General features: G+C 36.6%; 1 pseudogene; it reads right to left on the bottom strand.

Annotated features, from left to right (window-relative positions):
• Positions 1–6,422: 6,422 nt before the first annotated feature.
• Positions 6,423–11,234, bottom strand: LOC115681131 (uncharacterized; annotated as a pseudogene).
• Positions 11,235–14,412: the final 3,178 nt, after the last annotated feature.

Genomic DNA, 14,412 nt, shown 5'->3' with positions numbered 1-14,412 from the left:
AACAAATCCAAAGTGTGAAGATTTGCCTCCCCATGGCGACAGGGCCCACCCCACCCCGCTCCATAAATCACGGTAAAGTTCTAGTATCGGGTATAAACACAAGGGAAAGAACCTGCTCTTACTTTTTAAAAGAGCCGTTTTAAAAAGAAACCAATTCCCTTTTTAACTTTCAAGAATCATATAAGACCATTTTATGTGACGATCTCACCCGACCCGATCCATTTGGACAACATTGAAGTTAGGATAAAGCTTTAGTACAGTCAATTGATTAAAGCATAGGAATTTATAAAGCATATATGTTATTGTTGCATGGTAGAATATCAATTTGCAAAATTTAGATACATATGACGCAATATCGGTCCATGTTAGTAGACAAATGATCTTCTTAGACCAATTTGGGCGATAATAAAGAAGATGATCTGCTAATCTTTGACTGACATTTATGTCTTGAAGAAAGCAAGAACTGGGCCACACAAACAAATCCAAAGTGTGTACATTTCGCCCCGCACAAAGTGTGAAGATTTGCCTCCCCATGGCGACACCCCCCACCCCGCTCAATAAATCACGGTAAAGTTCTAGTATCGGGTATAAACACAAGAAAAAGAACCTGCTCTTACTTTTTAAAAGAGCGTTTTAAAAAAGAAACCAATTCCTTTTTTAACTTTGAAGAATCATATAAGACCATTTTATGTGACGATCTCACCTGACCCAATCCATTTGGACAACATTGAAGTTAGGATAAAGCTTTAGTACAGTCAATTGATTAAAGCATAGGAATTTATAAAGCATATATGTTATTGTTGCATGGTAGAATATCAATTTGCAAATTTAGATACAAATGACGCAATATCGGTCCATGTTAGTAGACAAATGATCTTCGTAGACCAATTTGGGCGATAATAAAGAAGATGATCTGCTAATCTTTGACTGACATTTATGTCTTGAAGAAAGCAAGAACTGGGCCACACAAACAAATCCAAAGTGTGTACATTTCGCCCCGCACAAAGTGTGAAGATTTGCCTCCCCATGGCGACAGCGCCCACCCCACCCCGCTCCATAAATCACGGTAAAGTTCTAGTATCGGGTATAAGCACAAGAAAAAGAACCCGCTCTTACTTTTTAAAAGAGCCTTTTTAAAAAGAAACCAATTCCCTTTTTAACTTTCAAGAATCATATAAGACCATTTTATGTGACGATCTCACCCGACCCGATCCATTTGGACAACATTGAAGTTAGGATAAAACTTTAGTACAGTCAATTGATTAAAGCATAGGAATTTATAAAGCATATATGTTATTGTTACATGGTAGAATATCAATTTGCAAATTTAGATACAAATGACGCAATATCGGTCCATGTTAGTAGACAAATGATCTTCGTAGACCAATTTGGGCGATAATAAAGAAGATGATCTCGCTAATCTTTGATGACATTTATGTCTTGAAGAAAGCAAGAACCGGGCCACACAAACAAATCCAAAGTGTGAAGATTTGCCTCCCCATGGCGACAGCGCCCACCCCACCCCCGCTCCATAAATCACGGTAAAGTTCTAGTATCGGGTATAAACACAAGGGAAAGAACCTGCTCTTACTTTTTAAAAGAGCCGTTTTAAAAAGAAACCAATTCCCTTTTTAACTTTCAAGAATCATATAAGACCATTTTATGTGACGATCTCACCCGACCCGATCCATTTGGACAACATTGAAGTTAGGATAAAGCTTTAGTACAGTCAATTGATTAAAGCATAGGAATTTATAAAGCATATATGTTATTGTTGCATGGTAGAATATCAATTTGCAAATTCAGATACAAATGACGCAATATCTGTCCATGTTAGTAGACAAATGATCTTCGTAGACCAATTTGGGCGAGAACTAAGAAGATGATCCGCTAATCTTTGACTGACATTTATGTCTTGAAGAAAGCAAGAACTGGGCCACACAAACAAATCCAAAGTGTGTACATTTCGCCCCGCACAAAGTGTGAAGATTTGCCTCCCCATGGCGACAGCACCCACCCCACCCCGCTCCATAAATCACGGTAAAGTTCTAGTATCGGGTATAAGCACAAGAAAAAGAATCCGCTATTACTTTTTACAAGAGCCTTTTTAAAAAGAAACCAATTCCCTTTTTAACTTTCAAGAATCATATAAGACCATTTTATGTGACGATCTCACCCGACCCGATCCATTTGGACAACATTGAAGTTAGGATAAAGCTTTAGTACAGTCAATTGATTAAAGCATAGGAATTTATAAAGCATATATATTATTGTTGCATGGTAGAATATCAATTTGCAAATTTAGATACATATGACGCAATATCGGTCCATGTTAGTAAACAAATGATCTTCGTAGACCAAATTGGGCGATAATAAAGAAGATGATCCGCTAATCTTTGACTGACATTTATGTCTTGAAGAAAGCAAGAACTGGGCCACACAAACAATTCCAAAGTGTGTACATTTCGCCCCGCACAAAGTGTGAAGATTTGCCTCCCCATGGCGACAAAGACCCACCCCACCCCGCTCCATAAATCACGGTAAAGTTCTAGTATCGGGTATAAGCACAAGAAAAAGAACCCGCTCTTACTTTTTAAAAGAGCCTTTTTAAAAAGAAACCAATTCCCTTTTTAACTTTGAAGAATCATACAAGACCATTTTATGTGACGATCTCACCCGACCCGATCCATTTGGACAACATTGAAGTTAGGATAAAGCTTTAGTACAGATCAATTGATTAAAGCATAGGAATTTATAAAGCATATATGTTATTGTTGCATGGTAGAATATCAATTTGCAAAATTTAGATACATATGACGCAATATCGGTCCATGTTAGTAGACAAATGATCTTCTTAGACCAATTTGGGCGATAATAAAGAAGATGATCTGCTAATCTTTGACTGACATTTATGTCTTGAAGAAAGCAAGAACTGGGCCACACAAACAAATCCAAAGTGTGTACATTTCGCCCCGCACAAAGTGTCAAGATTTGCCTCCCCATGGCGACAGCGCCCACCCCACCCCGCTCCATAAATCACGGTAAAGTTCTAGTATCGGGTATAAACACAAGAAAAAGAACCTGCTCTTACTTTTTAAAAGAGCGTTTTAAAAAAGAAACCAATTCCTTTTTTAACTTTGAAGAATCATATAAGACCATTTTATGTGACGATCTCACCTGACCCAATCCATTTGGACAACATTGAAGTTAGGAAAAAGCTTTAGTACAGTCAATTGATTAAAGCATAGGAATTTATAAAGCATATATGTTATTGTTGCATGGTAGAATATCAATTTGCAAATTTAGATACAAATGACGCAATATCGGTCCATGTTAGTAGACAAATGATCTTCGTAGACCAATTTGGGCGATAATAAAGAAGATGATCTGCTAATCTTTGACTGACATTTATGTCTTGAAGAAAGCAAGAACTGGGCCACACAAACAAATCCAAAGTGTGTACATTTCGCCCCGCACAAAGTGTGAAGATTTGCCTCCCCATGGCGACAGCGCCCACCCCACCCCGCTCCATAAATCACGGTAAAGTTCTAGTATCGGGTATAAGCACAAGAAAAAGAACCCGCTCTTACTTTTTAAAAGAGCCTTTTTAAAAAGAAACCAATTCCTTTTTTAACTTTCAAGAATCATATAAGACCATTTTATGTGACGATCTCACCCGACCCGATCCATTTGGACAACATTGAAGTTAGGATAAAACTTTAGTATAGTCAATTGATTAAAGCATAGGAATTTATAAAGCATATATGTTATTGTTACATGGTAGAATATCAATTTGCAAATTTAGATACAAATGACGCAATATCGGTCCATGTTAGTAGACAAATGATCTTCGTAGACCAATTTGGGCGATAATAAAGAAGATGATCTGCTAATCTTTGACTGACATTTATGTCTTGAAGAAAGCAAGAACTGGGCCACACAAACAAATCCAAAGTGTGTACATTTCGCCCCGCACAAAGTGTGAAGATTTGCCTCCCCATGGCGACAGCGCCCACCCCACCCCGCTCCATAAATCACGGTAAAGTTCTAGTATCGGGTATAAACACAAGAAAAAGAACCCGCTCTTACTTTTTAAAAGAGCCTTTTTAAAAAGAAACCAATTCCCTTTTTAACTTTCAAGAATCATATAAGACCATTTTATGTGACGATCTCACCCGACCCGATCCATTTGGACAACATTGAAGTTAGGATAAAGCTTTAGTACAGTCAATAGATTAAAGCATAGGAATTTATAAAGCATATATGTTATTGTTGCATGGTAGAATATCAATTTGCAAATTTAGATACATATGACGCAATATCGGTCCATGTTAGTAGACAAATGATCTTCATAGACCAATTTGGGCGATAATAAAGAAGATGATCTGCTAATCTTTGACTGACATTTATGTCCTGAAGAAAGCAAGAACTGGGCCACACAAACAAATCCAAAGTGTGTACATCTCGCCCCGCACAAAGTGTGAAGATTTGCCTCCCCATGGCGACATTGCCCACCCCACCCCGCTCCATAAATCACGGTAAAGTTCTAGTATCGGGTATAAACACAAGAAAAGCAACCCGCTCTTACTTTTTAAAAAGAAACCAATTCCCTTTTTAACTTTGAAGAATCATATAAGACCATTTTATGTGACGATCTCACCCGACCCGATCCATTTGGACAACATTGAAGTTAGGATAAAGCTTTAGTACAGTCAATTGATTAAAGCATAGGAATTTATAAAGCATATATGTTATTTTTGCATGGTAGAATATCAATTTGCAAATTTAGATACAAATGACGCAATATCGGTCCATGTTAGTAGACAAATGATCTTCATAGACCAATTTGGGCAATAATAAAGAAGATGATCTGCTAATCATTGACTGACATTTATGTCTTGAAGAAAGCAAGAACTGGGCCACACAAACAAATTCAAAGTGTGTACATTTCGCTCCGCACAAAGTGTCAAGATTTGCCTCCCCATGGCGACAGCGCCCACCCCACCCCCCCCCCCCCCCCTCTCTGGAAGGTGGGATTTCTATCATAGATCGGAGTTCTCCCTCCTCTTAGCGTAGCTTATGACACAAGACAGCCGTGAAATTAGTCAACACCGGTGTTAGGTTTTTCAACCCCATTGTCTTTTTTTTTGGTCATATGATAAAAAAAAACCAAAAAAACATAGAAATTTAAGTCAAATACCATAAATGCTTAATCAAGTCCTGTAGATGCTCGATAAATCAAAACAAAATCATCCAAGAAATGAAGAAAAATCAGGACATGAGTTAAGCCATTAATCAATTATGAAGTCATCCTTTAAAATCAACTTGTATTTTACTATTCACAAAAACAGAATTCAGAACTAAAGGTGCTATATATACGTGAAATATTCATAAAACAATATTAAAGTATCTTGAAAATTTAGAGAATTTCATATTCTATGTCAAAACGCTTGCTGGTTCCGACGAATACTTTAGCTCCAACTAATCAGATTTGGAGAAGTAGAAACTTGATTGGAGAACTCACGCAAATTCAATAACTTGAGTAGAAATATTTAAAGTTTAAATACTTATTAGAAATTTCTGCTAGTTAAGAGATTAAAATTGGAATTCTATCTAAATCTTATTTCAGACCCGTGTGTCGTGTGTTTCCAAAAAATTTGACCATTTAGCTTTTCCCAATTATAAAGCGAGTCACTTTACAATTGTTTTCAACTAAAAGAAGACTCATTGACTGTCAAATCAACTACAATGACTGACCTTGACTCCGCATGGTGCTCTTTTCTCACGGCCATTTTTTGAGCAAATGCTTTCATGGACCTGATTCACATATGAATCGAGTTAATAAAGCCGTCAATACAACATTTCTTTCTCATCCACTCCGGACAGGGCGGACGCAATTGTATGACAAGTGACTAATTATGCTTTTTATTCTCAATTTCATTTGAAAACAAAAGCATCACGCAAAAAAACAACTATTGATATTTTGAGAATAGTCTTCAAATAATAAAAGAGAAATTAAAAAAGAAAATTTGTTATAACTGTTTTCTCTAATGAAAACACAACAAATCGAGAATGAGAACACGGGTTTGAAAGTGAAAAGTTCCGCCTCAAAAGGCACTTCAAAGATCACAAACCTTTTTTTCCAATCCGACTATTTATGCTTTCTACACTGGGGTCAAGAAAAATCGTAGAGGACACGTAGTAACAAGGAATTGACTCGAAAAAAAATTGTTATTCCGCGAAATAGGGTGGAATGCTCATTCTAGGAATGCTTATTCCTAGAATGGCCATTCCATTCCTCGACAAAATATAAAAAAAAAAAAATTTACAAAACTATTTCAAGTGTAATCTCGATTTTTTTCTTACATAATATAATATTTTAATAATATTTTAAGACACTTTAAACTTTTCGATACTATCCTTTAATTGGTAAGAGAGTTTAAAAACTTATAGTGGTTATAGAGAGGCCTTTTTTTTTTCTCATGCCAGCTAACATTCTCTGTCTTCCTTTGCTGCTCGAGACTAGGAGCTTGTTCAGAACTACAACACGCTTCAAAGGAGCAACGGTTATGTTAGGATTCGACACACAATCATAAGGAAATAGAGAGTAAAAGTAAGAAAAGGAAATTGATACACAAGATTTTTATCATGATTCACCCTTAAACTAGAGTTACGTCTAACAGAGGATTCCACTATAATTAACATCTCACACTTATCTTTTACATTACTCTCAATTACAAGAAAAAGAGAATATATGTAGGCATTTAGTAATTATTCATGAACCCAAACCCAAACTACCAATAAAATATAGGCTTAAATTACAAAAGCACTTTGGCATCAAGGAGGCGTTGCCCCTACGACCCCTGCGGGGGCGGCCCCGGGACCCCCGCCTACTCACCGAGGAGTAGGACCGTTGTGCCTTCCTGCTATCGGGGAGTATGAACCACACCCCAACAAATTCCACCTTGCAAGTAATACATAAAGTAAGTTATGCGTATATTTCGAACAGTAAGAAGCATGTACAGAAAGGATTAGGGCATTCTAAGATGTAATCATGTGTATTAAGGTAAGGCTTGCTTGCAAAGTTCATTGCATCATGCTTTCGAGTATTCATTAGGTTCTTTCACCAAGCAATGTCTTGATTCCAAGAAATACCACGTGGTAAAAAAGAGGGAAAAGAAGTGCAGAGTTTACCACTTTAGGTTCAAAATCCAGTGGCCATATCGTCGAAGTTGTACCTTATGATTTCAAAAGCTTAGTAGATTAGCATGATATCTATGTCTAGCCGAGCTAACACCATTGTCGTAAATTCAGAATTCACTTGCGTGTGCAAGATAGGATCAACCAAGCCACTAACAATTAGCGATCATGGATGTGAAACACTGAATACCAGGACGGAGTTCCAGGGTTGCTCTTCCAGGAATGTTCAAGTGATCCCCATGACCATGATGTGTCATTTAAGCTGATTACGCAGCTTTCATGCTCTATTCAAGGTTTTGCATCACACTTTTCCCGTTGTAGCTAGAAATATCACCTAGAGGGGATGAATAGGTAATTTTAAAACAACTTGAAATTTTAATGCGGAAGTAAGACAATCAAGTCGATTATTATCATATGCACCTTTCCTCTCCCAACCCCCTCTTCCTCCCTCTCTCTCCCTCTCCAAACCTTTCTTCGTCTCTTCCACTTTTGGAAGGGAGGGATTTGACCTAGATCTCTCCCTCCCCTCCTAGTTGTTTTTCCTTTTATTTCCTTATAATCCTTTTCTTACTCTTCCGATCTAGTTTTAGATCTGGGAGCTTTGCTCTCCCGATCTTATATCTAGGAGCTTTTCTCTCCGATCTAATTTTAGATTTTGGAGTTTTAATGAATAAGTTTTCGTCCTCCTTTTTCAATTGTATTCACAATAGCTTAGGTGCCAAATCTGTGATGGTTCAACGTGTTTTAGTTACAAGCTTTGGTGCATCGCATTGGCTACAGAGCTCGCTCTCACAGGCATCAGATCTAGTATTTTCAACATGTTTATGTTGTTTCCATACGGTGATGGTGTTGGGGACGCTGCACCTAGGCGCACACCGCTGAAAGGTAATCATATTTACAAATGGAGATCTCGACGTGTGCATATCACTAATGATGCTATGTGAATCGGTAATCGGCCGTCGATCCTTTCGCTTGGATGCAATCACAGATCTATTCTTGAAGAATGAGCATGTGGTTATCTCTGCCATCCATGCTCTGATGATATGCCTTAATTTCTAATTTTTGGTTTGTTTGGAGATTAGTGGGCTTGTTTTGTTATTGTGACTTTTGAGATTTCCTATCATGTATCATTTTGGTAATGAATGGAAAATTGTTTTGACCAAAAAAAAAAGTTGATTATTATCAAAATTGATTGAAGTCGGAATCTGAATATTGATAGTGATATAATGATATTCACAAGTGTGCGAACTTCTAAAAAGTAATAAGCAATAGTTGAGAAATAGAAGAACTTGCACATAAAATTCATAATAGTTTGACTTAAAGCAAGCCTATGTCCATTTTTCCACGCTGACAGCTTACTGCCTGATATTCACTAGTCAATTGATAAGAGGTTACACATGTGAGTGATGATACTTTGGTTTGTGATAGGTCTCACTATATCACACAATCACTCTTTCATTGCCTCTCAAGGACTACAATTTGTAGCTCCAAAAGACAAGTATGAAAAATTGAAGTTCTCTTGCACTTTGGAATTTATGATTCTAGACCTCTCTCTTCTCTTCGGCACCTTGGTCTTCTTTTATATTCCTCCACTTCCAATCTACCTATTGGACAGTCTTCAGAGAATCACTCTCCAATGGACCGTTGGACGAGATTACTTAAAGAAGATCAAGTAGCTGTTGAGAGATAAAATCTAAATCCTCGCTGATTTGGTTACCCATACAAGCAAATCTTCAGAGTTCTTCGATAAATAAAAGTAATTTGTCTTTGGAGTGATTGTTAATCAATCAAGATATCTTGCGTAAAGAATGTCGTTGGAAAACAATCTTTAATATTGAAGGTCAAGCATTTCTTTCTATATAGGAAATCCAAACCTGATCACTGACCGTAATAATTGATGTTTTGTGTCTGAATATATCTCCATGCATCTGAATATGTTTCCAAGAGTAGATTTAGCAATATGATGATATTCATCTTTAGAATAGAGTATGAAGAAATCAAATGCTATGATGATATCCACATATAAGGTTTGCCGATATCCACACCATTGCTCTGATAATATCCATGCAATAATATTGATGATATCCACGAAGTACGCAGCTGATAACCATGTCATAATTGGCTTCTAATGATATCCAAGTTCAGTTGTTTGGTGATATCCAAGTATATTGGCAATCGTGACTCTACCTTGTTGTTCACCCATCCATGGTACTTCCAAGCTTTACCAAACTCCCCGTTCTAAGCTTGTTCATCTTCTACTTAGGTACCTCCAGCTTGTAGAAACTTTTATGCCTAATGCCTTGTTTACCATTGATAGAGAACTCATAACATTTATACGTTCTTATTAGAATATCATCCGCATAACGGCTGGTGTATCTTTCACCTGGTTACTCAATCATTAAATACGTTGGTAGCCTTTGATTATTTTGTCATATTCAAAACATCATAAGGGATTTTCCTAACATTTCCTAGTTTAGAGGAGCTCTATCTGTCGACAATTGAGGAAACAAAGGGGCTTAAACGCCCATCAAATTCAGCACATGTGCCCAGAAAAAGTTTTGGTTTGACCGCAACCTTAGATAGATAGTTACTATAATCTAATCAGTGATAGACTTGCTTATAATCTTTCACTGCCCTCTGAACTTTTGATCTTCAATCAACAGAGCTTATTTCACATGGCTGCTGACGGATAGTAAAAACTAAAGTGATGGTGATTTTATAAGTTGTTAATCCTAGAGATAAACGTGGAGACCTTAATGCTAGACTAGACTCATGCTTGAAGAGCCAAATCTAGAGACAAAGGACCAATCTTTTGCTATCATTTGTTGCATCAGATCACCCAAAAACGTAGGAAGAACGATTGACAGTACCGAGGTTTAAAGGGAACTGAGATTAAAGCACCAACCTTCGAAAGGGTTCCTGTTCTTTCTGGATTCCCTCCCTTCATCAACTTCTACGAAGTCTCTGACCTTATTGGAGCCGGTTGCAACATTACGACCTTCTCCACTTTTTTTACAAGTTAGATTGAACTGCTCAAAGAAGGCATTATCGACACTGCGCTTCTTTTCTACAATTGCTTTCTTTTTGCAGTCTTGTGAATTGCCCAACTCATTCGCATCTCTAGCGCCCAGGAGTGTCGAAAACGGCTTTACCTTGCCCTGCCAAGGAAAGAGCTTCCCTCTCTTAATCAATTAATTATTCAGGCCGCTGAAAATGATTAAGTGGAAAGGAGCATGCTTTTGAACCAAATGAGTCAAGCACAAAATCAAAATGACCTAACTAAAATGACTGGGAGAACAATTCGTATCCAGACAAATGCCACATTTTATTCTTGTTCGATAATTTCTCATAAATAAATTAAGCTATTGCAAAGAAGAAATGGTCCCAGACCAGGCATGCACGCATTTTACCTGCAAATTAGACACGAACTAAAAAGAGAGACTAAATTATTGCAAGGTTGGGCTGTGATTGGTTTCTACAATCAACACAGTCAAAACGAACTTCAGGTTCTCATCACTATATCTGTCAGGGAAACAAAGGGAACATCTGCGCTGTCCACACAGAGATGGTAACAACAGTCCTAGACAATTGATTCATCACTCCCAATATGGCTTCCCCAAAACCCGACGGCCAAGTAGAAAACGACAGGATTCCAAGACTTTCCTTCACTTTCTTGGCGGCCAAACACAAGGTCGGAGACAAACAGTACCTGAACCATGCCCGGCGAAGCAGAGATTGTTCGCAGTTTCCGATCGAGAAACTCGGACAGAGAGACGCACGTCGGGCCCGCTTTCTTGTCTCAGTGCGCATCCTCCTTGGCGTCCTTGCCTCTCATCTCACGACCCAACAAGAAAGAACCCACAAAAAAAAGGAACACCCAGAGACACATTAATATCAACAGCATAGCAATTTTGAAGGATCAAGAAAGGTAGGTACATGATGGACTAATCTTACGGGTTCGAAGAAAGAAAGAAGGCCGGCGACTTGATCGACCGCTGCCCGAACACTTGGAATGCAGAATCTTTGGAGCTCATTTGCGCTTGAGACTATAATTCTTCGGCTATTTCAATGTTCTGTTTTTGAGCTCTTCCATTGAAGTTTTATGGCGCCATCGCTTCAAAATAAGGAACTGGAAGAGGGCTATAGTCTATTGGGCCTACTGGTCAAAGTATAATGGGCTCGTCGATAATCAATTTGAGGTTGTATAGAGTAGAACGAAAATACACAACCAATTAAACTTTTTTAGATTTTTCTTATTGCATCCAAATAAATTGTTTTCAAACGGCAATTGAAAAATTTCTTAATGAAAAGACAATACACGTAATTAAAAACTTGTAACTTTTTGCCTAGAACCACGAAATATCTCTACGAACTCTTGTTAGTGAAATAATCGATCAACTATATTTGGTGATCAGGATAAAAGTAAGGATTGAATAAATTTTATTCTATTCGATATTTGGTTACTGTCCAAGACAAAATAAGGTCATAAAACAATAATAAAATTCGAATTTTAGAATTCCATATAGAGAGAGTGTAATAAAGATGGATAAAAATTCCATTAGGCTATTTCCATCCTATATGACTATACCTACTCCTTTTTTACCAATAGACAAAATCGATCTTAATGGTTTTCATATTTGCACAGTTGTCTTTAACCTAGTTATTTTCCTTTCATGATTTCCCATCAAATTTAAATTTTTTGCCACTTAGAAAATAAAAACTAGTCTCTTATCACAAGTAATTTATTATTTGTCTCTTCCATCTCAATAGCTCACTTTCTCGGTGAATTTTTTTTATTCATTTAATTTCATTATTAAAAAAAAAATTCAAGTCTCTTTATTTATAATATCAAAGAATTTGTGTTTTTTCTTTACTATTGGTGAGACATTTTTAAGCATGCGAGACGTTATAGGAGTATCTAGAAGTACACTAAAAAATTCGATGTGAATAGGTTATACACATTAAAGTATCTTGTTTGTAAATACTCCATGAATGATATTAATGTTTATCAAACCGAAATTAATGGAATGTTATTGACACTTAACAAATATCCTCTTTTGTGCAAAACTTTACTTTAATTTAATTTCATGTTCTAAATTCCACATTGACGAATGTAATTGTGATTTTATTTTGAAAATCTTTCAAGAGGTCCAATCATCTCATTATACATATGGTTTATACCACGAAAAAACCCAAATATTTATATCGGTGACAGATTTACCCCAAACTAATTTTTGGGTTTCCAAAAATCTCAAACTAGTACACTTGTGAAAAATCTACCTCAAACTAATTTTTGGATCACCAAAAACTCCAAACTGGTATATTCGTGACATATTTACCTTTCGTTAGTTTCCGTCAAATTTTACCGTGAAGTTGCTGAGTTTGATAACACATGGCAATAACTCAATTGACATGACAAGTCCATGTGAAAATCCATATCAGTTTGGGATGAAATTATTACATGTGTATTAATTTGGGTTTTGGGTGACTCAAAAATTAGTTTAAGGTTAATTTGTCATATGTGTACCAGTTTTGGGTTTTTGATGACCTAAAAATTGGCTTGGGTTAAATATGTTGCAAGTGTACTAGTTTGGAGTTTTTTGTGATATTAATCCTTATATGTATATATAAAAGACAATTGATAGGAAATATTTTAATGGTGATATGCACAATAAAATAAAAGTTTACAAACATGTAATTATGTCCAAAATTTTTTTATGCTTTAATCTTTTGAGGTTCTACCTTACAATTAATATATAAATACTGATCGATAACGCAAAACAAAACTAGATTTCGTGATAATTTCTCTTTCAAATTAAGTTGATTTTTGCATAAATAAAATCTAAAGTAAAAAACGAAAGATGGTGCGTTTAATATAAATGAGATATCCACACAAAAAAAACAAAACGTGTTTTAGTATTAATTACAACAACTGGATTTTACATAAAAATTATATAAAAAAACTAGAAAAGGGGGAAAGTATGTAAATTTTGGACAATCACTTTAATTTGTAATTGAATTATTGAAGACAATTGAAAAATGGGTGAATTTAATAATGCAGAGTGGAAATATCCCGCCGTCTTTGTATAAAACCTCCATTTTGGAAAATAAAATAAAAGTTTACAAACATGTAATTATGTCCAAAATTTTTGTATGCTTTAATATTTTGAGGTTCTACCTTACAATTAATATATAAATATTGATCGATAACGCAAAACAAAACTAGATTTCTTGATAATTTCTCTTTTCAATTAAGTTGATTTTTGCATAAATAAAATCTAAAGTAAAAAAGGAAAGATGGTGCGTTTAATATAAATGAGATATCCACAAAAAAAAAAAAAAACAAAACGTGTTTTAGTATTAATTATGTCACGCCCCGTACCCCACGAAGCATGAGCATCCCGCTTATAGGTCGAAATAGTAGTGCGACGCTCCCAGGTTACGTCACCGACCCAAAACCCAACACAGAGATCACGTCACATGCGGAAGCACGATATATAAGTAAATATATATCACCCAGACAGAATTTACAGGGACTAAGGATAGCCGCACATAAACGATCACCAAATAAAAACAACTTTACTCTTTTATAAATATTTAGAAGCTTATACAGTATCCACTTACAAAGAGCCACAACAAAATGAGTCGCGGCCACAGGCAACAAAAAGGATCAGTGGCCAGGGTACTAAGCTGAACTAAGATGGGCTTCAGTCAAAAAGATATAGCCCATACTAAAGTATAATACCTAATGTACATATTCCCCTCTCCTACTGGATGAACCGACATGGTCTTCTCGATGAAGTGGGAAATCCCAAAACGCACGAGCGGCTCCGCCATCTTTACTGCCGGGGGTCTGAAATATCGGTTTTCCAACAACCGTGAGATAAAACTCAGCAAGTACAAAACCCCTAATCCTAAACTAGGCTAAAGTGCACCTCTAGACAGGTAATTCAAATATGCCAATTAATCAATCAGTAAAACACTATAATTATCTTGGGTTCACAGCCCAATACATTATCTCGAAGCCCTGCAGATTAGGCGTTCAACAACAATAATACTTGCGTGCAATTATTCCGACCCGTAGGCCCGACCCGAAGGCCAACAGTTGAATATAACGACCCGTAGGCCCGACCCGAAGGCCAACAATTGAATATAACGACCCGTAGGCCCGACCCGAAGGCCAACAATTGATAGAACGACCCGTAGGCCCGA

This window comes from Syzygium oleosum, unplaced genomic scaffold (assembly GCF_021117445.2).
Source record: "Syzygium oleosum isolate NSW1041296 unplaced genomic scaffold, Sole_v2.1 Sole_v2.01, whole genome shotgun sequence".
NCBI lineage: Eukaryota > Viridiplantae > Streptophyta > Magnoliopsida > Myrtales > Myrtaceae > Syzygium > Syzygium oleosum.
This window is presented reverse-complemented; position numbering and strand designations above follow the sequence as displayed.